The 27,069-nt window shown below is 40.7% G+C and overlaps 1 long non-coding RNA gene across 2 annotated transcripts in view; it reads right to left on the reverse strand.

Moving 5' to 3' along the window:
* Nucleotides 1-1,079: 1,079 nt before the first annotated feature.
* The window catches only part of LOC125969947 (uncharacterized), a 44,276-nt gene continuing 18,286 nt past the window's right edge, over nucleotides 1,080-27,069 (reverse strand). The window contains exons 3-4 of one of the 2 annotated variants that reach the window (XR_007481862.2): nucleotides 7,103-7,163; nucleotides 1,080-1,357 (exon numbers count right to left, since the gene is read on the reverse strand). This is a non-coding gene — a long non-coding RNA (uncharacterized lncRNA). The remainder of the gene's footprint in view (nucleotides 1,358-7,102; nucleotides 7,164-27,069) is intronic. The other variant, XR_007481856.2, reaches the window with a different exon arrangement.

Raw genomic sequence — 27,069 nt, forward strand, 5'->3', positions numbered from 1 at the left:
AAACACAGTTTGGCGTTTGACTGGGCTTTATCGAAGCGGCATTCTGTGGGGTCTGGAGAGGCCACGCCTTTCTGTCAAAGTACTCCCACAAAGCGTTGCCATGCCCTGACCCAGGTTGACACCCATCTGCCCTCCTGCTGGGACACGAAAACAAACGATGCCCCTCGCAACCCCATACCAGGCTGTTTGGAAACTACGCGGGGTACTGAAGCATGTCCCAGAGAGCCTATTTTGGAGACGGCTATAGGCAAAGGCAGGTACAGTGAAGCACAGTTATCCATAAATGTAATCAAACTGTTTGTCCGTCTACCTAGCAGACTGATTACATTAAAACAGTGTAGTTTTGTTTTAACATTCACTTGAGGTGTTCTGATGTTTGTGTTCACTCAATCCAATAAATGCTAAAATGTCACCGCAGGGTTGAAGCTTTAAGGAAGGCTGATTAAAAATAAGTACAATTCACCCTATTCTAAAGTAATTCTAAAACAGTGGTGCTCAAAGTTTTTACATCAATTATTATCTAAAAAAATACTACCGCTATAATGACCAACATTAAAATATGTATAGCAGGTTGAAGTGGTCATCGCAAACAACTCAGTTTTTTTTCCATCCATCCATCCATCCATCCATCCATCCATCCATCCATCCATCCATCCATCCATCCATCCATCCATCCATCCATCCATCCATCCATCCATCCATCCATCCATCCATCCATCCATCCATCCATCCATCCATCCATCCATCCATCCATCCATCCATCCATCCATCCATCCATCCATCCATCCATCCATCCATCCATCCATCCATCCATCCATCCATCCATCCATCCATCCCGCTTGTCATATATTCATCATTTTCAACCATTCAAAACCTAAAACTTGTCAAACTCAAACCTATTCCACCCAGAGAATATCATCATAATCTCTGTACATTCCTACCATGCTTTTACACTCATTTATTTTCACACTATGGTGACTGAGGCCTTTCTGCTATAATAACAGGCATATTTTCAATTCCAGCAATCTTCCAGTTGCTCCTACAAATCTACACACACAACCATACATTTACAGTATGCATAAAAGGTTACGCAAATAGAGCCAACAAAGTCTCAACAATGACCTTTAATCCTTCCATTTATCAATGTTCCTTCAAGCTTTTCTACACTCTCCTTCTCCCTCACATGTGCCACAGCTGCAGACCCTCAGCGGCCGAGCCTGTCCTCCAAATGTTATAACAGCACTGAACTCCAGCCTAGAGAGAGCGGGGGCTCGCCCACGCCGTGTTTTCACAGGCCGCAGCATCTGGACCTGCAGACGTCACTCCTTTTGGCGTCCTGTTTTGGGTCAAGGACACACTGGAGGATCAAAAAGCAGAGGACATCTATCACTTGTTTGAGATAATATACAAGAAGTGGGTGAAAGAGTGACGATGTAAGAAGATATCAAGGGGATGGCGCTCAAGCTCCTCCTCCAACTCAATTGTGTAAAAAGCGTATATTGCAAAGTATTAGTGGATCTTCAGAGCTTATGTTTATGAAAATACAATTCTCTCTTGCTTTTCTAATTTTACAGCTCACCTCCCTTGTGTTTTTATACAGGATCAGCACCTTGCTTTTCCCCCCCATCCTCTGCCAGCTGCCAAGCTTAGGGTAGCTCATATCAGCTTAGTGGAAATTCCACTTTTATGTTTTGAATGTTTTTTACCACCACTCTCCTAACCCCATCGATGCAGTTCAATGGTCTCCTCCTTTATGAGGAATTTCCTGGGTCACCTGTGCAATGTACAGACCTCTTCCCCTTTACATCCTCGCACTCCATACCCCTTACTGGCTCTTCCTGCTTGCTTTAACGGGTCCTGAGAGGGGTCAAAGTGGGAAAGTGGGAGTCATAGCGTGCATATTTATTATTTCATTTAAGTCCTCCCTTTGCTCAGGAGGGTCCAGGCATCGCTGATGGGGGTTGAGCGCTAGTTCACAAGGTGGCGATGTGAACTGTTGAACCCAAATTGGGACTGTTTATGTTATGTGTGAGTGTGTGTTCATGTAGCGCTCTTACAAACTCAACTGAAGAGCATGAGTTGGTGTGACATGGGAAATTTAGACAAAGAAGCGACCACCCTGACAAAAACTGCAACTTCAGTTTTTGTTAATTATCATTGGGCACATAGAATGCTAAATCCTGCTTCCTAAAATAAGAAATATGTTTGTTTCATTATTATTTAATCTCATAAGAAATAAGAATCCGGAATCTCATGCAGTGTTGTGCTCACTTTAACTTCAAATCATGTTGCTGTGCTCACATTTGGTTTGCATCTACATGCTCTTGTGTGTTTGTTTAGCGTAACATCATGCAAAGTGATCATTTGGAGGATTTTTCAGATTCATATCATAATCTGCTCCTCATCAACTAGTTTGCCAAAATTGTGACTCAATTAATACAAGTCAGAGTTTCCATTTCCACAGAAGTTTCATTAAACTAAAAAGGCATGGTTTTTAGAGAACTACAATGTCTGCAGACATCCGACAATATTTAAGATAAGATGTTCCTTTGTTTGTCCCACACGGGGAGATTCCAGAAACAACACACAAAAGGAATGGAGGACAAAGATGGCAAAAAAGATAGAAAGAGAAGGGAAAACATTATCTCTAAATAATAAAAAAAAGATGTAGTATATTAAATATGGTGTCTCGGTAGAGTCAAATGGCAACACAACATTTCATTTAGCTTACAAATTCATTCGACTCAAGTGAAACATTTTTCCACATCTGTTGCGTAAAACGATGTTACCCAATACCCATTGCGTTATGTCGCTTGATTTTTTTTTCCATGATCTACACATCTTGTTTGTTCATACATCTGAAGACATCCATCATCTGCTCTTCAAAACTGTTGACAAAACTGTCACCTGCTGCTGTGAAGAGTCATTCCCTCCCGTGTGTTCACAATTTATTCGTGTTAGTTCAACAAGTGTTCAAATGCAACAGGCAACAAACGATGATGCAACAGGTAGTCTCGGTTATCTCTTGGATCTTTAAAGGCTACGTAGTTGATCACCTTGAAAAAGATTCAAGGAACTAAACAGCTGAGTTTTGTGGTGTGTTGAGGGAGTTGCACCGGTCATACAAATCGATTCAACCTCTGCCCATAGTGAAAATAAAGTAAAAATACTATAGAATATATTGCGGTAATAATTATTTCCTCTTTCTAGTTATCAAGCTAGTTATCTTTTCATCTTTTTAGTATGGGAAAGTTAAGCGCAGTCATGCAGTGTTGTTCTCCTTATGCAAGTTGACTGTGGAGCTGAAGCATGACAAACCATGGCAGCTCTGAGTCTTAGCATCATTATTGGACTGGAGGAGGTAATAAAACAAAGTCTTGGGGGGGATTAGCGCCACAGCAGCTCACACTAAAACCTGCTGATTTCTCTATGAGATCCTTCAGTCAGGTCTCATATGACATGATAGATGATTGAGGCTAGAAGCAGCGTGCAAACTCATCATGGTTTTCATTACCTGCAGCATCCACTGATACACCCCTTTGTCACAGATTTCATAGACAAGCCTGGGACCAGACAGAGAACTTTTACAAGAGCGACGACAGGCTTTAAGGTGTCATCTCAGATGTGAGCGTCTTTGGATACGAAGACCTAACGACTCAAGTGGAACAAGACGGGCCTGGAGCCCATCTGTAGCCAGTTGCTCATGACCAGAGTTGAGATTAATGATTTCAAAGAAATGATGAATGGCTCAGGTTAGTGATGACAAGCTTTGAGTGACATGTTACAGGTGTGCAGCCTCCCAACTCCCCAAAGTTGCACAGTCCAATTTAACCGCTGTGTGCCTTCTTTTCATTTGGGGAATCAGGAGCGACAGCCGTGCTTGTCTGACGCCACTTTTTCTTTTCCGCTAGCCGCCACGGTGTGTTCCGTCTGCGGCTATTAGGAGATGCGTCACCTCTGACCCCGTGTGATAAACAAGGTCAACCATGCCGATGAATTGCGGCTGCCGGTAGTCACCGACAGAATCCCTGCTAGTTGCCCGCTGGCGCTCCTGACCATGCAGAGAAACTGTTAAGCTGTCACACATCAGAGAGGATGGGGAGCAGCCCGCCAGCGCCAGTTGGCCTCCTGGTTGAGGAGAATAGAGGGAATCAAAGGCTTGTAAAAGCAGCTGCACGTGGGCTTTGGGTTACAAAATAAAGATGACGAGGACCAGGCCAGACTGTGGTCATTTGTGGGAGAGGGACTGTCAGACTTTTTCTGCCATTGCAAAAAGTCTGCTGTAACCCTTTTGACAAGACATCGCCTTTCACTAACATCTGATGTAGGAAAAGTTTCTAATCACGAGTGGCATCAGGAGGTAAAAAGCTGTATAAAAAGAAAACAACCCAACTGGTAAAAGATCCCATATTTTATTTTTATAAGAGAACTACTTTTTTCTCATCTGAAAAGGTCTCAAAATCATTGGAAGCAATTATATTTAATATATTTTACTTTCACTAATTAGTTGTCATCCTTCTGAAAAATATGGCCTTGTTTTCTAATTAGCATAAACAAATCAAGTTCAACATATTATTTACAATTATGTGCATTCCATACAAATAATGCTACGGAACCCCCCCTTTATTTTTTCTTCACTGGCCCTAATCATCTTCCGTATAATGCAGACGCGTATTTGTATGTTAAATAACAAACGTTGTCGTGACCGAAAGAACGAGATCTCGGATACAAGCGGCCGAAATGAGTTTTCTCCGCAGGATGTCCGGGCTCTCCCTTAGAGATAGGGTAAGAAGCTCGGTCATCCGGGAGAGACTCGGAGTAGAGTCGCTACTCCTCCACGTTGAGAAGAGCCAGATGAGGTGGCTCGGGCATCTTATCAGGATGCCTCCTGGACGCCTCCCTGGGGAGGTGTTCCGGGCATGTCCCACCGGTAGGAGACCCCGGGGACGACCCAGGACGCGCTGGAGAGACTATGTCTCTCAGCTGGCCTGGGAACGCCTTGGGATCCCCCGGGATGAGCTGGATGAAGTGGCTGGGGAGAGGGAAGTCTGGGAGTCCCTCCTAAAGCTGCTGGCCCCGCGACCCGACCCCGGATAAGCGGAAGAAGATGGATGGATGGATGGATAACAAACGTTTGCCATTAAGATAAAAGATTAGAAGCAAAACAATATATAATGGAGCAAAATATATTGCAGCAAAATTCAACTGTAGTACAGACTATAACTTTGATGTGCATTGATTTGCTTTTGGCTTTTCATATTTGATGTTGGATGACCAGAATTAAGATTACCAGACCAAAATGTATCTTCAGGAAGTTGATCAAGTGTCTATTCATTCAAAGAACATGTCTCCCTTGTTCTTGTGACACAAATGAACCACTTTACTCCGCACCCGAAGAAACCACTCGATGTTGCACCGTGCGCCTGTGCAACGGCTGCCTGGTCCCTACAATGTGGAGGTCATTGCTCTCCTCACTACGCTGCACTGCATAAATAACATTAGTGATTGAACATGTATTATGGAAAATAAACTGAATAGCCTCACAAGCACTTGAAGAACATGGAAAGTCCTCACAGAGATTTGAATTCTAATCTCCTGACCGTGAGAGACGGCAAACCGGTACTTCATCACTCTATAAAAAGAAATTCAGCTGCGAGTGTGCCTTAATAATATATCATACAGCAGACAAGAGCATGCAATGAAGACTCATTCTAATGCAAACATCAAACAACTGCTCCCGGCGGGAGTCCAAAGTTGTCCCCGCCCACACAGTTCAAGGTTTCAAACATTCAGGTGTGCACTTGGCACGTGACCTTGACAAAGCAAATCCCAATCTATATGCATGGTGACAGACTGGGACATCGCCAGCTGCTAATCTTCCCCCACCCACATATACACACACACACACACACACACACACACACACACACACACACACACACACATATACACACACACACACACAAACACACACTTTTTGTTGCCATTGTGTGCCCTCCTTATTGCGCATTACCGGAGACAGCCAGTTGGTGGCGGTGTCTGCACTTGCTTCATCACTCCCTCTCCGTGCCCTCTCTTCTTGTATTCATTAAAGCGCCTTGGAATAATAAGTCCCCAAGAAACTGGGAACATGTGATGAAGTCGTAGTTAATAATGTATACCCCCCCCCCCCACACACACACACACACACTCCACTGCCTCTTTCCGGCCCATCCTCCCTCCCACATTTACCCCACCCAGCTTCTCTCACTTCATTGCCTCCCCTGTTAAGACCCTCTGCACCTCACTCCACCACACTCGGTCCACCCGTGGCCTTGCGGTGAATGGGGGTAAACATGCATTAACATATTTATATGTCAAGCCGCCCACCCTTCACAATTAAATACAAAAACCAACAGTAATGTACGCATTTGAAAACCTTGTATACAATAACTCACACTCCATCAGTGTTCAGTATTGACCTCCTTGACATACTACATGCATGAGCATTGATGAAACACATTGTCTCAATTAAATTGGTTTAAAAAAACCTGTGTTTAAATTGATGAATCAAATACAAAATGTATTTCATGTGACGCTATAAACCCATAAATAATGGGGTATTTCAAAAACACATACATATGTGTTATCATGTACGTATATATATATATATATATATATATATATATATATATATATATATATATATATATATATATATATATATATATATATATATATATAGACACACACGCACACACACGCGCACACACACACGTAAAAAACACAATAGAATGAGACTTGACAGTGACATACGTTACATACGTGTGTGTGTGTGTGTGCGTGTGCGTGTGCGTGTACTGAACTCCCATTTAAGTAATAGTATATCTAAAAGCCTCCGCAATAGACTGACGTCGAATCCAAGCTGCCTATTGAGTCCGCACAGCCCCGGCCGGCGCTGGTATGTATAGAGACAGTTCGAGGTACAGGCATGTGATCACGTCTGAGAGGCCTTTTTGCTGCACTTTAGCAGCCATTTACACAGTGTAAGCGCTGGGAAAAAGTGCACTCCATCTCACATCGAACAAGCTCGCTGTGCACACTTCACATCACACACACATACCTCTTCAAAGAGTGAGCGTTGATGTTTTCCTCCTTGCAATTTTCTTTGCTGGAAATCAAACCTGAATAATAAATACATCTCTGTGTTAAGCTGTGTCTTCCCCTCTCACTTTCCTTCATCTCTTAATCGACATCGTTTATTCTCTGCGTGGGCACTGTTTCTACGGGAAGAGAAGCACAAGTGCACAAAAGGAACGTCTGCATTTCAAAGACTAGATGCATCGGCTCTGGTTTGGGCTTTGAAAAGATGCAGACTAATGTTATCACTGAAGAAACCAAATAGCTTAATTTAATTTTGGTATGTCTGTTTTCCCTTAAGGTGTTTTTCCATCAGGAGAGAAAACCTGGACATCCTCTCTTTCTTTATTTGTCCTGCATCGAAATGACTTTAGTTACAGGATAAACTAAAATAAATTCATTTTCCACAAAATTACTATATGCTTCACGCATCCCTCTCATTTTCACTCTCATAAGCTCCAGATGCAAATGCGCCCGTGTGTCGTCCTCTATAAATAGCTGCCACCAGAGGCTTTCTTTCAGGAGTCGGCCATAGTTTCTCAAGGGAGAGGAGAGATTGTGCGAGCAACACTGTGCTAAAGCGGCCATGCAACGCTGGACCAGCATTGAGATAAGTAGGGAGGGGTGAACAATTTGGAGGGATTCGTCAGCACGACCTGCAACGGCATCCTGATAGGAAGACGGCATCCTTCTATTCCGACTTGATTGGCTGCGGCGCCTTGCCCCAGTTTTGGGGTGCATCCCTCCCTTCCCACTTTGAGAGCTACATTTAATGGCTCTTACAACTGGCCACGGTGTTGTAATGGCAACTTTACAACAAGCACTTAAATGGCAAGTTTGTGCAGTGATGTGTTGCAAATGTGATTGCTCCGTAACTGTGCTGCGAGATAAAAATAAAATAGGGAACTGTGTCAATTGAGAAAAGTAAGCGATGCATAACTGTAACTCACAGAATATTTTCTCCATGCGAGACCAAGATTAGTTTCAAAGATTTACTGTGATTAATTATCATAATTTATCTATACAAAGGATTGCTTTGTATTTTATATTGTATATTTTAAAAATACATTGCTGGAAATGTGCCCAGTTCTAAAATTATTTTTCAAAATTATTTCAGATAAAATATATAAAATATATATTCACAGCTTTGTGTCACTAATGTCTCGAAACAATTAAATTTACCATGGTTTTGTTGTGTATTTATCCATTATTTAGGTATTGTTCATGTGTAAAAAAATAATCACACAATTGGATGACACGCGTACGGGTAAAACAAAACAAATCACTCTCTCCTTAGTAACTGGAAACACTGACAAACACTCCCAATCTCCTGCAGGTACACACGTGCTCTCACACTGCTCTTCTCATCAATTTCATGTTGTCTTTCAGACTCACATCCTTCTCTGTGCTTCTGCAGCTCTTGCGGTAAAAGTCCAACTCAGCACCTAAATACCCATGAAATTTAAAATAAAGACCGCCATCACGTATCCATGTTGTTGTAATACAAGTATTCATGGCAATTTCATCATCTAAAAAGACGAGTGTGCCTGTCTCAGAATATTGGAATCACCTTGCAGGATCTAAGTACAAAAAAAATCTGACAACTGTGTGAGGGCCCGCTTGAAAATCCACATATGTTTCCATTTTGGACATGCCAAGCATGCAGTGTGATCATCCATCCATTCAGATTTGTTTTCAGCTGCCATAACTGAGGCTGCAACACGGAACATAGTCCAGGATGCAAACACGCAAACATCATGCAGTGCTGTGAAATTAAATGGCTGCCCCTGGTTCTTGCATGGATTCATCCAGCTGACTGGCATTTTCTTGGAATGATAGCGGCGTTGATGAAAATGCATGAAGACTTGCTCGCTGGCCCAACCTCCCCTCCCTGAGGAGACGCTTGAATTGTTTAAAGCTCCCCATTTTCTTACCCACTGTTCCCACAACGTGACACAAGCATTACAGCCACGACGCACAGGCCTCTAATCCACTACTGCTCTCAAAGCACTCCGAAGGGCCAATGGGGTGCATGCTACTGACGGGAGCGGGCCCGGCTAAGCTATGGTAAAACATTTTGGATGCAGTCGAGCATGGATTGAGCAGCTGAACCGGCACGCTGCTCTACTAAGCGCAATTTTTTGGTAGGGTCTGAATTTATACATGATACTGACTTTTGTCCAATTTTGTTCATTTCGTGTACTGTGCCAGAAAAAAAGGAGCTTGACAGGAATTACATTATATGCTACAACTTTAGGTACACCAGAAGAATCGAACAAGCTTCAATACAAAAACTGTCAATATTTATTCTTCCAATGGATAAAATAATATTGCTTAAACGATTGATATAGCCAATGAGGTATCTTAGAACAATTTATGATGTATATTATTTATTATTCTGTCATAAATATAAACAACTACAGTGTTTTGTAAATGTTTTCTAATGTTTATCTAATGTTCAAGTAATGTTCTAAATAGATTAAATAATTGTAGTTGGACACAAAGTGTATTTTAAAAAATAAACTCATTTTATGTAACATGCGAGAATCAAAATGGTTTAAAGCGGTTCAGCTAAACACCATTACATGAAATACAACCACAACAATCCTCAATTTTTAATTGAAAAGCATGTATAATTTAATCAATATGAAAGACATAAAAGTCAACATGTTATTTATTTATTTTAATTGAAAAGGAACTTTAATTATTCTGGCCAATAAAGCAGAGTGTTAAGAATATCGAGAAAATAAAATGAGAAATATTCATCTTGTCTTGCTTTACTTTCCTTATTTCGGTTCCTGGTTAGATAAATCAAGCGCTATTAAATTCATTTTGGCCATGGAGGCTGCAGTGTGCCATTTGCAGGCCTCTAAAACTCCATTAACTGCCTTGCTGAGCTCCAGAGATGGCGCCTGACGGGACAGCAAATAACAATTTGTTTTTTGGGGGGTGGTTTAAGCAGTTTTATAAAGAATTTCATTGTCATTGACCACATTCATGGAAACACAGTCAGCCATATTTGCTAGTGATGAAAATGAGACATTTCTGTTGAGGGGTGGGTGATATTTATCTCTCCGGGTCTATTTTTTTTCTTTACCAGCAGGAACATTAACGTGAATCCAACATTTAATGCAGCAGTAATCCCGGTGATTAAGACCTGCTGACAGTTGAAAGTAAAGTTTATTGTTACTCTGGGATCTCGGGGCTTGCTGCCATATTAAAATGGGGCTATGCATACATGAAAGCAGACACAGGAGACAATTGGCGATCAGAGGGTGGCCCGGTGAGGAATTTATGGTTGCAGTGGGATTGTGTATACATCTGTGTGTACAGTGATACAACTACCAGTAGCTTGAAGCCAAAGTGGAAATAATTTTGAAGAAAATATAAGACCTTGAGCTACTTGTATCACGATAGTGAATATTTACAGCTGAAACAGGTAAGGACAAATTCTCCAAGCTTGTGTTTTTCCCCTCTTTAATATGCGTGCCGTGTTAGTTTAGAGGGAACATTATATCCACTGTGCATGAAAAATAAATAAGATACTCTTAGAATGTAATTTGCATGGCAAACGTATATAAAATTAGTACAACACAAACACATGGTAAAACATTCAGTAGAGCGAGGACATCCAAGGCCACATATACATATATACACATACATAAAAACACGCACGCACGCACGCACACACACGCGCACAGTATCACAATACAAAAATGTATCCTGCCCTCCACAAATTCAACACAATATAATGCCGTCACGTTGGGGCACCTATTGTTTGAAAACATCGGTTCTCCCTTTCATTCAGTGGTGGCGACACCAAGCAGGCCCTTTGCTCCGCCAGTCTTCATCTCTCGGGCCCGTGATGAATGACTAGAGAAACAACTCTGGAGTTGTTCACAAACTACAATTTCTCAGCAAAGCATCAATGCATACTCCAACTTTGACTTCCAATCATCATTCCCCAGTGAGCAATTCTACCCCTTCTTATTTGGCCAACAATCCATTCTTTATGTTGGGAAGTGGTGAACATATTGAGCAGGAATAAGCTTTGTGAAGAGTATACACCGCAAATACGTCGGTTTACTCGTAATTCTATTCTTGCGGAGGAAAAAACACTTTTCATGAAAAGCGGAGATGTAAAATAAGCTATTCTAAAGTCTCAACATTACACAACAAACCGTGCAAGAACAAAAGTGGGACATAAATACATCCATATGTACCACTGTTTGTGGCTTGGCGTATTTCTATTCAGGAAAAACGTGGTTTTATGAAAGACTTACTATTCAGAAAATAACCTTTGTAGATGAGATGAATGTTTTCACTCCCCGCTGCCCTCCTTCATGCTTTCACCCTCACTTTCATCACAATTTTACAACAGCATCGCACCGGATAGAGAACTGCCATCGACACCGCATTCAATACTAATCAGCTTGAGCATTGTGATCTTGTTAATATTCAGACCACCCTCTGCCAGGGGGAAAAAAAAACAACAACAGGCATAATCACAGAGCCCGAGCAACAGCAATGACAAACAGCGTCAGTGTCGACAAATAAAAACATGCTAATGAACACCACGCAGGCTTTGAGAGCGGTGAGGGTTGAGCTGTGCAGTGGGTGGACCTCTAAAATACAAGTTTGTGTTTGTTTGCCGGAGTCACCTCAGGAGGCTTCTGCTCACTTCGCCTCACTTTGTCAGACCTCTCTTGGCGTGACGAGCTCGTAAACGATGCAAGTCAGGGTCTCAGGGGCCAAACTTGCCGCTATAACGAGGTCACAATTTCTCTTTGCCTATACCTCACTTGAGATGGATGCAAATGTGTAACTTTCTGTGAGGAGTTTGAAAATGCAACCAAGGAGAGGTGGGTATAGTAGCTGGATGAACCTGTTGACTTTGCTACTTTTGCGAGTTTTCCTTTTTGAGATATCTAAAAAAAAAAAAACAAGCTCCTTCATGACAGTGACTTTTTCTGCTTAGATGAGAATGTTTTGTTCTTTGCCCTTTCCGACTTGAGCCATTGTTACAAGACCGAAAAACAAACAGCCAGAAAAGATGGCAGCAAATATAGCTTCTCTTTTTCTAGTATCTCTGCCACTTTGTTTTTTGACTTCCGGGTGGAAATTAGCCGCAAGACAAAGCTGCTGTGTGATGTGACATGGCACGCATACTGTTCTGGCCCAGTTGGGATTTGCAATGCAGAGCCTTCCAGGCATGGCTGCACGGGTAATTAAAAGTCAGCTGGACGACTTGGCAGGACTTTTTGACTTTCAGAGGCAAAGTGTACCTGGGACATTTTTATTGGAAACTGACAAAAGCATGACAGAGGGATTGAAACAGAATGGATGTTTATTATAGCGTAAAGTTTATATATCGCATTTCCTGGTGTTATTGACTCAATTGGGGTCGGTGACTATTGGGGTTTTCATTTAAACAAATGCTTGTTTAGAATGTGTGTTTATATCCCAAATCTATATTTTGTTCTATTGCATTGTTTCCTGATGTAGAAGAGCAGCAACTACAAGAGACACCTTTAGTGTGTTCTCAGATACTTGTGAAAAACTGGTCCTGTTTCTCACAGGAACTAACACATGGACGTAAAAACACAGTGTAGCGATAACATCGCATTCAACTGGAATGTGAATCGTCTTGGAGAATGCTGTCTCCACATAATGTCACCTTTAGTACAGCACAAGTAACTAATTTATTTTTTGGGTGATAAGACTCCACATTTTAAACGATAGTATGTTTTTCAGCTGCAGTGTTGCTGTGTTGTTGAAATGGGTCCATCCATGAGTGAACAAAAGCAGTTACATGAACTGAGGTAGTTTTCTCAGGATTAATCTTTTTCACTTTGATGACGCACTGCTAATTGTTTTTCTGTTTTGTTTTCAGCTGGCAAATGTCACTGTTGGCCCGTGGCTGTGATTGAAGAGCAGCAGGTTTGATTCCCTTGACCAGATTAGGGATTTGTATCACTTTACAGATTCACAGATGGGGTACCAATGAGAATGGCACCTAACTCCATGGGTACTGGATAGCAGCCTGAAGCTGCTAATTGTGTTGTCGACCATGTTGTCAACTAATCTGTGATGGCACACGTTACTTACGATTTTTTTTGTACACCCGTAGACCATGATCCAAGACCCATGATCCAAACATTTATCTGCATGAATTCGATTGAAGCAGTATTACAAATTGCCAAACATGAAAAGAGAAAGTATGTATCATGCCTTTCAACAAAATTCAAATGATGATCTTCATCACAACAAAATACATTTGATCTGTTAAATCTGCATTGCGACCTCAATTTGTCTTCTCTCGTCCCCCCCTGGGCCTCACTACAGAAAACCGCTGTATCAGTATAGCACGAAAGAAAGGCAAATGTGTTTTAAAAAGGTGAGAGTTAGAGGTGAAGGCATCAATGAAAGATGGCAGCAAAGTGACTGAAAGAATCCTCCAAAAAGAAAAAGCGGTGCGGGCATTAAAGAAAAAAAGTGTTAGCTTTTAAATGCAGCGGTCCAGACAGCGGCGGGCCAGATGTCCTTGGGCATGTCACACTGCCATCTGTTCCCTCTGTCTGGGCTGTCAACATACCTCTAACTCCAGTTTAAACATGACATTCCGGCTTCCTTACACACCGAGGGGCAGCCTTTCGTCACCCTAAGCCAGGGAGATGGAGAAATTCACCGAGGTTGACAGAGAGAAGAGTAGGAGGCTGGAGGAGAGGGGGAAGTCAGAGATAATGCACAGGCAAGCAACGGGAATGACCTTTTCCACACCAGCCCGTCTTTATGAGCAGATATTGTTATCAATGTATTACTCCCCGGACAGGCACTAGAGCTTCAATAACGCCATTGAACCGACAGTCCATCATCATAGGACGAAGAGGGGCGCTAACACTGGCATCCTGCGGGGCGTTGGGTTACAACTGATTGCGCTCGTAAATGAGCGTGGCTCTCATAAAATCATGTGGTAACTGCTTAGCGGTGCACAGGAAGATGGCTTCCCTTATCAAAGGCTCGATTACAACATGGGAGGCCTGTTAGCTGTGGCGCTTTCCTTCACTGGTGAACTTAATCATGTGCTCACTGAAATGTGTCACTGCAATATGGACCATTGGAGGAAACGACATGCTGCCTCTCTTTTACTTCTGCTGTTTATTTCGCAATGAAAAAGTCTCCCGGGTATATAATGCATTGTTTTTTTCCCAAAATTGAGTATTGGACACAGACTTAATGAGGGAAAAACATTTTGTTGACGTTTTAAGGATCACTTCAACTTTATCTTCTAATAGCAATATATTAAAGAGCATAGATGCATCATTTAGGAAATAGAAATTAGGAATAAAATGTTTGACTAGCAGCAATACTGGCTATCACATCTGCCTCACAATTATGAGATTCTTGGAACAACCATGTGTTGAAATGTATTTCAGTACACTCTATTTTGAAATAAAATAAAAAGGGAGCATCACAAGAGTAAGATTCAGTACTCTGCACTGTCTCCTTCATCTTCCATTAGTCTTTAGGACGATCTCCTCCAGGGTGACAGCAGTTCAAGTAAAAAGCATTGACTGAGCTCTCTTGGGCCAGAAGTTCAGGACATATGAATTCCCACATGGAGCTGCAGTACTTTTATGAGATACAAAAATGGCCAGTTGCCTTAGGAATTTAGTGTGAATGCTGACCGATTACCTTTCCAGCCCCCTCAAGCCAAATAAAAAAGGAACAAATTAATGACTACAGTGAACTGTACACACAGTTTTCATGCCGGAGTTCAAATGCCAGGCTTTTGTGAAGTAAAAATTGAGCCGATGACAAATTATTTCATCCCTTGGTTCAATTTAAATGCCACGTATAATCTGCATGATTCAACTGGGGGGAAAAAAAAAGTTATTCACCCCAAATAAAGTATGCTTTTCAAGACATTCATGTAGTCACATCCTACAAGCCATGGTCCAGAGAGAGCTTCCATAATCATCCGCGTGATCTCATTGTTCAGAGCTATTGGTCTGGAAAGGGTACAGTGGTACAAAAGAATTTCCAAAGTATTTATGTTTTGATGGAACACAGTGGCGTTGCTATGACATCACTGGGAAACTATGGCCCTTTTGTCCATGATCCCACCTTTGATCATTTCCATAACAAGTTTGTAGAATCCGGAGGTAGACTAACATGTTTCTGGGGAAATATGCTTCTCATAAAAGTTTTTGGCTTTTGCGGCATTTTTGTGACATTCCAAAAGAAGGACCAACCTCAAAAAGTGGTGGAAGAGAAGAAAAATGTGAGAAGAATATACTATCAATTACATGAGGCTAGTAGTTTTGCAGCAAAAACAAGAAAATCCACTGACTCCATTTGTAGCTTGTTACCAACGTTACTTGGCGGTTTGATTTGTTTTGAAGTGTTTCGCTTTATTTAAACCGCCTGTACAATTTGTATATGTTTCATGATTGAATGAGTTTGTCCTTGAGAGAGATCATTTCTAAATATGTTCTAAAAGTGCATCTCACAATGGATTGTGTTTGAGCTTTGGGGTGAAACTTGTATTAACAAGCTGGTACTGAAACAAATAATAGTGCATGCAACCAGTATGACTAATTTAAGGCATCTCTCAGTGCCTGCAGCATTGCAGGATTGGAGGTTGGTGTTTGCACCTTTGCATTGGGGCCAATAGCAACTGAAAAACAACAGTAAACTATTTATGATGCTGACTGGGCATAGTGACAATTTCACTTATTGATGGCTTTCAAATATTCTGCACCGAACTTCACTTTACCAGAAAGTAAGGGGTCAAGTTCAAATCTAGCTGTTATAGTTTGAAGCTGTTGATTTTTGTTAGGAACATAGTCAAAGCAACATGCCAAATGAAATGAAGTGCAATGTGCTCTGTGCTTCTTTTATTTCACTTGAATTCAAATGAAATTTATGAGGACTGGCAAGCAGGGTTGGGACAAGCAATAATACATTCCAATGTAAGAGTCTTAAGTTATTAATATGTGTTTTTCTACAGTTCTTTGACTCTAAATATATTCACTTTCAGGTCCAGTGAGAAGCATCTCTGTTCGGTGATGGGAGCCAAATGAGGCGAGGTGTTGCGCTGACTTTAAAGAGCAACTTGATGGAAAGCATTGCAGGACTGTGCCAGTAGCAAGGAAGGCTAATGACACCTGGAAGGGAATGTCTCACCAATTATAAAGTGAATAATAACATGAATTGTTCCAGAGTGAAAAATAAAGACTTAACTTGGGACTTCCCCCATACATAACTTCAAGCCCAACAACTGCAAACTTTCCCTTCACGTCTTGTTCTTGGGATGATTCCACTAGGACCATTCCTCAAACTTTCCTCTTCATCCTTCCAGTGACTGATGCAGAAGGGAAGTGGGATCCTGACCCACTACTGACTTGGGGAAATTGTTGTGACCCCTGTAGACTTTTGGGAGGAAGCCAAACTTGGCACCTATGGGTCGGGGTGCTATGGTCGCCTTCTCTGACCCCAAAGACCTTTGTAGGCTTACCTCCTTCAGCCAATTATTCACATACACACATGCAGCTTCTGCTGAATGGATTAGGTTACAGCCTCAGAAGCAATGTCGGACCTCTCTTTTGCTAACTCTGGTCATTTGCATCATGGGAGCAGAGGAATGCCCTTGTCATTAACACCAGCAGGCTGGCCGTACAAAAGGTCTGCATTCACGAGTCATCCTGGAGACCAGATGTTCTCGTCAAGTGTGAATGTGTGTGAATTGCTGGGTGGAGTGACATTGTAGGTGCCGAGCCACCGCCGATTCATGTGTGTGCCTGGGCCCCCATGGCCTTCGTGGTGCACAGGTCACCATTGAAATGTGGAGGTTGGAGGATCATACACGCTCCTACATACACTAGGGAAAACAAGTATGTGCATTTAACATTTCATTTGATGAATGTGAACCTCTTAACAAGACCTCTCTCTGTATATTTTTGGTCATATTCAAGTTAAGAAAATACACCAAATAGGGCATTTCCACATGAACATGTGCTACTTCTCTTACAATTGTGTCATTATCATTTATTTCAATCCAACTGATTCTGTGTATTTACAATTCATCACATTGCATTATGTTGATATAGCCAATATATTGCCAATATTGCTGTGTGCGGGCTGTTTTTAATTGAGCTGACTGCTTTCAGTCGTGGAGGGATCACTATGCACGTTGAATTGTTGAATTATTAACAATTGGCAGCTTCATATTCAAGTCGACAAAAGATTTTGGCGATAAGATTGTATTACAATGCTGTTGAGTGTGGACTGTATTATTTTAGCTAGTATGCAGTGATCCATTCTAGAGCACAGTTTTTATTCACCTTTTAAAACATCTTCAAATATACATATTTTGTATTCCAAGTTCTTAAACGACTGAATTGTTTGGAGGGTCGATGGTATGATTTATTGTGCCAACATTTCTCGATAGCAAGTTCCGGGAAATCATCCTATCACATGGATTGGCTAACCTTTAGAAATACTTTCATTATAAAAACAATAAAATGTCATATTATCGCCATTGCTTGATGATGAAAAAACATCTGCTTCACTTGAATCAACTTTCTAATGTGCATCACAGAAGAAAACAAGTACATGCACGTTCCCAAGAAACTCTTTCGTCCTAGCATGTGACCAATGGGGAAAATCCACCACAATTACCAAAACCAAAACCTGTGTGGCCAGCTAATTATATATTTCCAGTGAGAGTTCTGCAAACACTAGACAAAAGTGTTCCACTTTGATGTGGCACTTTATTTTGATGGAGTGACGCCATAAAGCCTATCACATTTAAGTCGGCTTGTTGCTCCTTCAGCAGCTGCTTGACGGTAAAAAAAAAAAAAAAACCTGCATTCATGCCAAAGCATTTTCAAACACAAACTTTAACTGGAAATAACACATAGTACAAAACATTATCTCAAAATTCCAACGCAGCTGCAACTATAAAAACACGATAGCCTCTGCATCTTTCAGCAAAACGCCTCCGTGTTATCCGGCATCTAAATAGCCATTAGCTGGACTAACCAACTTAGTGGAATAAGCTCCACCACAAGTGTCCATTGTCCTTCCATCACAGGAAAAAGTCAAGGATTGCCCCATTGCATTCTGATCAAAATGTGCTGCACTCTCTCAGTGTTGACAGGCTGTAACTGCTCCAAAATGCACCAGCACATATTTGTCTGCATAACTGACACTTGAGAGAATAAATTGGGCGATAGCTCCATCACCTACCCAACTATCTCGACCAATTTTCTCCCCAAATGAACAATGGGAGCGAGATGCTGTCTTGCCCGCATTCACACCTTGACATGCCACATATGAGCATCAGCAATAGAAATATTTGATTTTCTTCAGCAAATTGCTTAAAGGGGGATTTAATGATATGGATGAGCTGTCCAACATTCATGCTTGACAGGGAAAAGCAACAAATAGTGAACAAGGTAGCTTGGCAGAGACTACCGCCAGAGGTGAAGGATGTACAATGCATATACGTAATATATTCTGCTTTAAAAAAATTGAAAGTGCGCCCACCATTAATAATTTCTTGGGAAAAAAAACAAAACACAATTATGACAAAGGACTCAAAATCTGAGGGAACTGGATGAAATGGGCTCAATTCAAGCATGTTTGCGTCTGGCCTTCGACATGTTTTATTTACTCTTCTCTCAAAGCTCCAGTCTAAACCAGACTTTCAGTTTGCGGGATGACACGAGCTTTTGAACGAGACTTAAAACATTGAACACATGAGAGAAAGTGTTCCTTTTTGAGCCTCTACTTTCAAAGTATTTGGATTTAAATAAAACGTGTCAAAGCGTCTCAGCATGTAAAACATTTCACATCCTCTGTGGATTGTGAAGCAAAGCTTTGGCTGAAATAAAAGTGGAGGGAAAGAAAAGTAGACTTGGAAAAAGCACTGTCTGCCTTTTAAGTATATGTAAATTATTCCCTATTTGGGAAAAAAATACAATTAAACGAGCTTATCAAGCCATAAATCAGCAGGCCAGGAATTAAAAAATTACAAAAGAAACAAACAGCCAACGTCATGCTGCTTTGAATGTGTGCCGTCTTCCCCCAACACTGCAGGAGTTCAAAAGAATAATAACTTTGCCCTCACTCATCACCACCCAGAGAAGCGTTAGGTCAGCTCATAATATTGTTATGTGTGTGTGTTTTTTTTTTTTTTTAATTAGTTATCCCAACCAGATCACTGGGGACATGCAGCAATGGTACACAGTGAAAAGTGTGAACTGCGCTGGTGATTAAAGTGATTCAGACAACATGGAAGAAATTCACATTTGTCAGATGACACTTTTCTGCCATCTCTTTTAGATTCAGTGTTGCGCCGCTGAGGCACAAAGGGGCCATCAACATTTTGAGGGGGAGGTAACAATGCACCAAAGGCAGCTTTAATTTAAATATATGTATACGAACTATATTGTGGACTGCACGTTGTATTTTGTGTGGGTATTTTCGTTTAATTTACAGATTGCAATCCGGCGCATAGAATTTAATCTTGCAGTATGCATTTACAAAATAACCCTGGAAAATGTTTTTGTTTTGTTTTTTTACAGATAGAATTTTTTTTTTTTTCTGGTACAAAGCACGATATTATTTTTGTGAAGTGTTCATTTGCCCACTGGGTCAGTTTCTTTCCACATGCTAAAAAAACTCCCCAATCATGCCAAAATAGGTCACGACAAAACATGTGAGACTGAAACTGTAACCAAGAAAAAGGCTTGGAGTAGGCACAGTGCTCATTATCGCAACGTGAAACCTCAATAATTATAAAGTATGGATTGTCTAGTAGCTAAACAAAAATGTTAACCAAGTGCACATTTTGCCAAAATAAAACAAAACTGAAACATCCAGTGCGATTGGACTGAGGCCAGATTGCTTTCTGACCACGACCAAATCACATCAAGGTTATTTTCTAGCAGATCCTCAACTGAACATAGTCCGAACCAGAGTTTAATAACGCTGTTCACATTACAACAAATTAGGACTGCAAGTAATCATTTTAATAATCGATTAATCAATTGCTTATTTGGTTGATTAATCGATAAATACGGTTAAAAAAAAAAAAACTTTAATTCCCCATATTTAAACTGACAGTGTACATAGAAAATGTACAGTTACTGGGTTGGTCCATGTAATAGAATATGCAAAAATGTCATTTGTTGTATTCCAATGTAAAGGCAGATTTTTTTTAATAAATGTCTTATTTTGCTTCAACACAATGATAATCAATCTGCTATAATAGAGCAGTAAAGACATCTGAGAACATTTTCACTTAACTTGAGGGTTTGAAAACCCAGACTGCTTTCTGTTCTGTTCCTTCTTGTGAGTTCCAAAATCCACCATATAAAGGCTTCCTTTCTCACAAGAGCAACAATTGCAGCGTAGATGTTTTTTTTCTTTTTCTACTGTCTCAAAATTCTCTGTTGGACCGCATGACTTTTTTTTTTTTTTCTCTCTGATGAACTTTGTCAGCTTTGAGGTGTATACTTTTCCCATGTTCAGTGATCTAAAATTAACACAGATCTGAATGATCTTCTAAATGAACACAATGTAGTTTTTAATATCTAAAAATATATTGCTTTAAAATTTCCTGTCACCTTGATTGGCTGCAAAATAACACGTGACAACATTTTGGAGGAGCTGATCACAGTGTGACTATACTATGCTAAACAAAGATGCAGTACCTTCATTGTACTTACTGCAATGACACACTTGTAACTTATTTGCTTCTTTATATTCCTGAAAGTGTGCAGAGAAATGATTGCAGCGGTAAAAATAATTATGACAGGATGGTTTCCATCACCTTCCTGCAGGAAGAGACAAGCATTCACCGGATGTCCTGTTGTGCGTTTGTCATATTATTACTGGCAATTCTTCTTTCAAATGTGGTTCCTTATTTATTTAACTGCTTTGAGCCTGCTCCTGCTACCTACATCTCAACCATCACTCAGCGCAACCCAATTCCAACCAAAGCCTCAGCCGCCTTAATGAGTGTAACATGAGCCACTACAGATTATAATCAAAAGGAAAAGAATGACTGACGTTAATACTTTAGTCAACTTAACATTTTTTTTCTCCTTTCTTTTTAAGTTCCTCCCCCAAAGAGCCCGGAAGAAGCCAAAGAGCAGGGCGTGCAGGGAGCACAGTGAAAGCTTAATGGAGAAACACAAAAGAGGGTTGAGTTTGCCTCGATTGCTGACACATGCTCATCACCTGAGGGGATTAAAGTACATAACCTTACAGCCATCGCTAGTATCTTATCTATTTATGTCTGCATGTGTATGTGTGTGTACACGTGTTTTTTTTCTGGGAACAGAAAAGGGAAACTAATTGACAAGTGAATTGTTTTATATTAAAAAATAAAATAAAAAAAAAAACATGGCCGTACAGCAAATTAGCTCTGCTGGAGTAGCTCCACTTCAATACCATTTAAATGAAGATAAGTAGGTAAAAGTAATGGGAAAATATTTTCTATTTTATTTTAATAGTGTCTGAGGGCTACAGTTTTGCCAAAATCTTTAATCACTTTCTTTTATCTGTGCTGCAACACGCTAAATAAATAAAATATTTCATATTATAATGTTTTTCGCTGTGTGTGTGTGTGTGTCCATGTGAAATTCCCAAAATGTGATTTGTTCAACGCGCCCCTTGTGATAAGTGCTAGAGAAAATGTATGGCTGGATATATTATCCCATGATATATAATGAATTTCTAAAATGCCTTTCTAGTTGTCGAGTTGTCAAATTTGAGTGTGACAGTAAGGAGGTGCAAGGAGGTGCAAACACAGAAGCAGCTGTATACTAACACAAAAATTTCTGTACATTTCACACTCTGCTGCCTGCAAAAATCCATCGGTCCAGATTCTAACCATGTTCGTGCCGCATCCCTGCTTGGATGCAATTCCCAGAAACATCAAGTCGCTTCAAACTCGTATGCCACTGGGCAATCTGCATGATATGCTCCAAGAATCCACAAGGACACAAGCCGCTTGACAGGGCCAAAGAGAGGCAACGGCCCCGCAACATTGACATTTAAAATATATTCATACAGAATGTGGAATAATGAATTTTATATTTATAATTGGTAATGTTGTTTTTTTTTCCAAATGTGTTTTCCCTGGATACAAAATAAAGTTAGTTTTGTTAACTCCAAAATATATATTATATATAAAAAAATAAAGTAAAAATCAGCTTAAATACATTAATGCATTCATAGAACTAGCATTGTATTAATGTTGTCATCACCTTTAGAAAGTAATGGATATATATTTTTAATTTTAATTATGCCCAGCCAAAATGCATTTTTCAGAGGTACTAACAATAGCAAGGGAATTACATACGATGTTCGTATATTGCTAAATGTAGTACATCGATGTAAAATTTACATTTACATTGTAAATGAAGTGCTCTCATGTTAATTGATAATAAACATAATAAAACAAGTAGTCATAGACTTTTTCTGTAATGAGATAAAGGTTAACCTTTGCCCCAACTAAGTTTCAAAAAGATTTGCTGTTTTAAACGTTTCACTGTATTCATGCACACAAAAAGCCAGTAAAACATGGAAGCTAATGGTTGGTTACATGTTTTGACTTGTTTTGTGTGCCACTGCCTGCATGGGTGAAAACAAAAAATTAAACTTGGACAGCCACCAAATTACCACTCGATCGCCGTAAATTATCTTAAAGCCTGAGCGGCGACAAACAGAACAAAATATGAGCTATATTTTTCTGCTCCTGACATGGATGCCAAATAGGCATTGTGTAATTTGTTGGTCAATTCACAAAGCCTTCTGGTTTCTCTTGGCTGCAGCCATCCTCTGGTACGTGCAGCCAGTGCGCTTCAATCAGAGCTGAGCTTGTTGTGCAGCATCTTGCTAATTAACTGTGATAATTCCTGGGTTGGTTCCTCTTTAATTATGGACCTGATTCTAAACAAATATGGTTATCCAGAAAATTGGAAGTGACCTACACAAAGTAGGACACCTCTTCCAGATTCCTCCCAAGCCATACTGATATTATCCTCCCAGACCACAAGCCGCGCCTGCTTTAGTTTTAGTGAATTTATCATGTTTTAATTTCATTCACATAGTTTGATAACTTATTGGTGAATTTATGGATAAATAAACAGATTTAAAATTAATAAACATCATTCAGGATGAAAATCACTCTGGTACCCTAATTTACAAAAGTAGACATGTAAATTTCTTCATGTTAATCGAAGTAGATAGCATAATTGTGATTAGTGTGTGTACACACGCCGCTAAGTTCTAACTGCAATGCAACCATTTTATGTGTTAAGCTCATTTGGTTTTAACCGTTCAGATAATGTATGCAATATGAATTTTATTATGTCATAAAATATTTTTTGTTTTATTTCGTTAGCTTGTTCACTGCTGGCCTCCATGGTGCAGTCTTCTTGATTACAAATACAAAGCTTCATGTGTTCTGTAATAAGGATAAATAAGAATTATCTGAATTTGTCAACTTTTTTTTGATCACGTAAAGTCAATCGACTTAATCAGGACTTACTACTTTTTGAAATTTTGTCAAATGTCTATTGCTTACTACACCATATTCAAAAACGTACCCCGTTTACAGTGAGTTTGATTCAACAAAGCAATTAAAACCAATACATTAGTTGAACTTTAAAAGTTCAACTTTAAGACCCTAGTTCTTAGTTGAGTGAAGAGGGCACTTTTCCATTTATATGCGGTGAGCTTGCCGTGATAGAAGAAGGGGTGGGCCGGCAAGTGATGTACCGGCAAAGACGTCGTGAGAGGATGGCAAGCTGTATGTGAGCCAGACAGCAGCTGATTGAAGGGGGCTAGAGAGTCACTCTGCCATGTGGAGCAGTGTTGTGCAGAAGCTGCAATCAAGGCCTTTACGGTGGCCGTTACTTCCAGCCGATTGGAAGGAAAGGAAACCTCATCATTATGGCGCTCTGACAGGGATCAAGGCCAGTCAAAGCTCCAGTACACACACTCTAGCTAACCATGACCCGCTTACCCACCTTTCGCTGACATCAACACCAGAGGGAAGACGGGGGAGGGAAAACAAAGATGGTTTTCGCTCCACACTGTTTCCCTCTCACCTCCTAAAGAAGGATGCATGTTTGGAATAGCTTGTAGGCAAGTTGTTTTTTTTTTTTTTGGCCACTACATGGTAGTGAGCTTAATACTTTGTCGGATTTTCTCTTATAAAATGTTAGACTTAACCCTGACCCACTTAAACCCTAACCTTATGCGGAATGTCTTAATAAACAAAGCAGAAAAGGAAAAACAATTTTCAAGCAGGATGTTCAACATATGTCTGCAATTGTACATCAATTCACAAAAGAATTTTGTTTACAGTGTATCATCAACACCAGATATTTGGCAATGCTAGTAAAGGCATGATAACATCTCATCATTTGTTTACATGCACGTGTGTTTTTCTCTATAGAAACGCCACAATGATTCCAGATGCCTCATTGTTTGTTATAGTATGAAATTATGAATCAAGAGTGATGAGACAATTTCATCATACTTGATCTGTTATGACGCAAAGAACATGTCACTTAGAGTGTTTATATGAACAGCGCAGTGCCAGAATGATGATATCGCAAAGACTTTTCAGACTATAATTGTGGCCATTCTTAGCTCCTTAAAAATTATTTATGAAAAAAAATATACTTTTTTCCCCCAAAATTCTGTATGCGTAACTGTAACTACACAGTCCATTTTTTTCATCTTCTAAAAAAAATACTATACACTGAAAGTAGGTAGCAGGTGTAAACATACTGTATCAAAATACCAAAACGAACATTTTGAACGTTATTTTGACGAGAGAAAGAAGTTGCGTTATTTTAACAATCAAAAAGAAACGGCGTATTAATTCGTTTGTCACGATACATTTGAAGCTGACTTTTTTTGGTTATCTTTTTTATCCAGCGGAATATTGGAAAATGCAAAGTAGCTTCAAATTTGAATGATAATACAGCGTCAATAAAACAAAACCAACAACCAACCAAAAAGAAAAATCCCTTAATTTAGTATTCATAACATCAAATCCAACCAAAAACCTTCGAAGGTTATGTCTAGGTCAAAGCGCTTTCCTTTCAGCTTGAACTGAGTCAAGAATAATTTGTACACAAGAACAAGCTCCCACCTAGCCCATTTAAAAAAAAAGAGCCTAACCTGTAGGTCAGCCAGCAGACAGCAAAAACAGAATCCACCATCTTACCTTTGCTTGTCATGTCAACTGAGATAATAAGGGCCTCGGCTGGGGGCATGACATTTACACATTTTGATACAAGAGTGGGGCCACTGAGCGTCCCTGTCAAGTGCCAAAGAAAAGAAATACAGTATTTGAATAGCCTTGAATCCAACACTGCTATGCTCCTCAGACAATAGGTGCAGCACTAATCCCCCTTCATGGGCTCTGCATCCCCTGTCATGGCCACTGGTGAAGCATGCTGAGACGCTGCGTTGGCGACTGACACGTCAACAAAGGCGGCGTCCCGGGCCTCTGCTGAGGCTGCGTGCTCTGCACTGTCGTGCGTGGAATCTGCATTAGGAGTGAAGAATAGCCAAGAGCAATGTGTTAAACAAAAAGCTGCCAGGGTGCCGGGACCCCTGGTAAGAAGCTCGGTGTGGCCACCCATCAAATGTGCTGAGCCAGGCCGACAGCGCATCCCTCGCCCGCCCCTTGGTAGCCCATCCTTATCCGTCTGCTGTCTTTGGGGTGGAACAGCTCTTGTGTCCACCGCTCGGGCGGATCTGACAGCTGTAAGCAGGGGGACCTTTTTGCTCAAGACATCTCTCCATCCACACACAATGACCTCCACAGGGTCAGCCAACCACAGCCAACCCTTGACAGCCAACTCTTAGAAGACAAGGTGGGGGAAAATGAGCTGACAGTGTCACTCGTACGCCACTCGCATTTCACACTCCGTAGGCACCGCATAACGGATCTTTTTCACCCCGAGGCGACGGCGTCGACAAACAAGTGCCAATGTTTGCTATTTTATCTTTTACAAGATCTAACGCTAAATAGGTCACACATCGTGAACAAGCAGTTGATTGGGAAATTGGTTGGTACCTTCGAGCGGAATGTGCAGCACTATTTTACAGAAAGGAATGGGTGGCGCTCTTGTTGTACTGACAGCAATGACATCACGCGGCACCATTTGTCGCCTATATTTACACACCCCAGTGGTTCCCGAGTTTGTTGTCTGAATAAATATTAGAAATAAATATCATGATAAAATGGTGTGTGTATACAGTTAAAGGTCATACATATCTTAATTGGGCTGAAAGTTAGACTAGCAAAAAAAAAAAAAATACATTCCCTATAGCTCATTATATTGTATGAAGAAACTATTATGACTTTCAAACACGAAGGCATGAGATGTTTCCCACGCTCGTATATAGGACGTGCAACGAGAGCAACGTGAAATCAATTTCAAGAGCATTGCTCTCCAAATTGACATCTCTTGGAACAGATGAGGGTGACATTCAGCTCACAACACGCACACGCGGACCATCTTGCGCGCATGCACGCACGCACACACACACACACGCAAACATCGTATTTACCGCATAGTCGATGCATGTAGACTTAAAAACATGGGTAACCTCCCGGGTGCGCATTGCTTTCAGCAGAGCTATATACTGCCCGTTTACCTTGCCCCAGGACATCCGCAGGAGAGCCTATCTGCCGTCTCCCCGCATCTCCAAAGACATGTCGCCCTGTTTATCTCCTAATTGACTCTCAGAGGAAGGCTGAGATTGACAGTGTTGCTTCCCACTTCACTTAAGTCCTTTTTAGCCAAGTAAGCCAGAGCGCAGTCACCTGTTAATAATGCATCGGGGCCTAGTCATTCCATTGATAAGCGCCACTTCACCTCTGTGAAATATAGCCGAGAGGAG

The sequence above is a fragment of the Syngnathus scovelli genome, chromosome 10 (assembly GCF_024217435.2).
Source record: "Syngnathus scovelli strain Florida chromosome 10, RoL_Ssco_1.2, whole genome shotgun sequence".
NCBI classification, from domain to species: domain Eukaryota; kingdom Metazoa; phylum Chordata; class Actinopteri; order Syngnathiformes; family Syngnathidae; genus Syngnathus; species Syngnathus scovelli.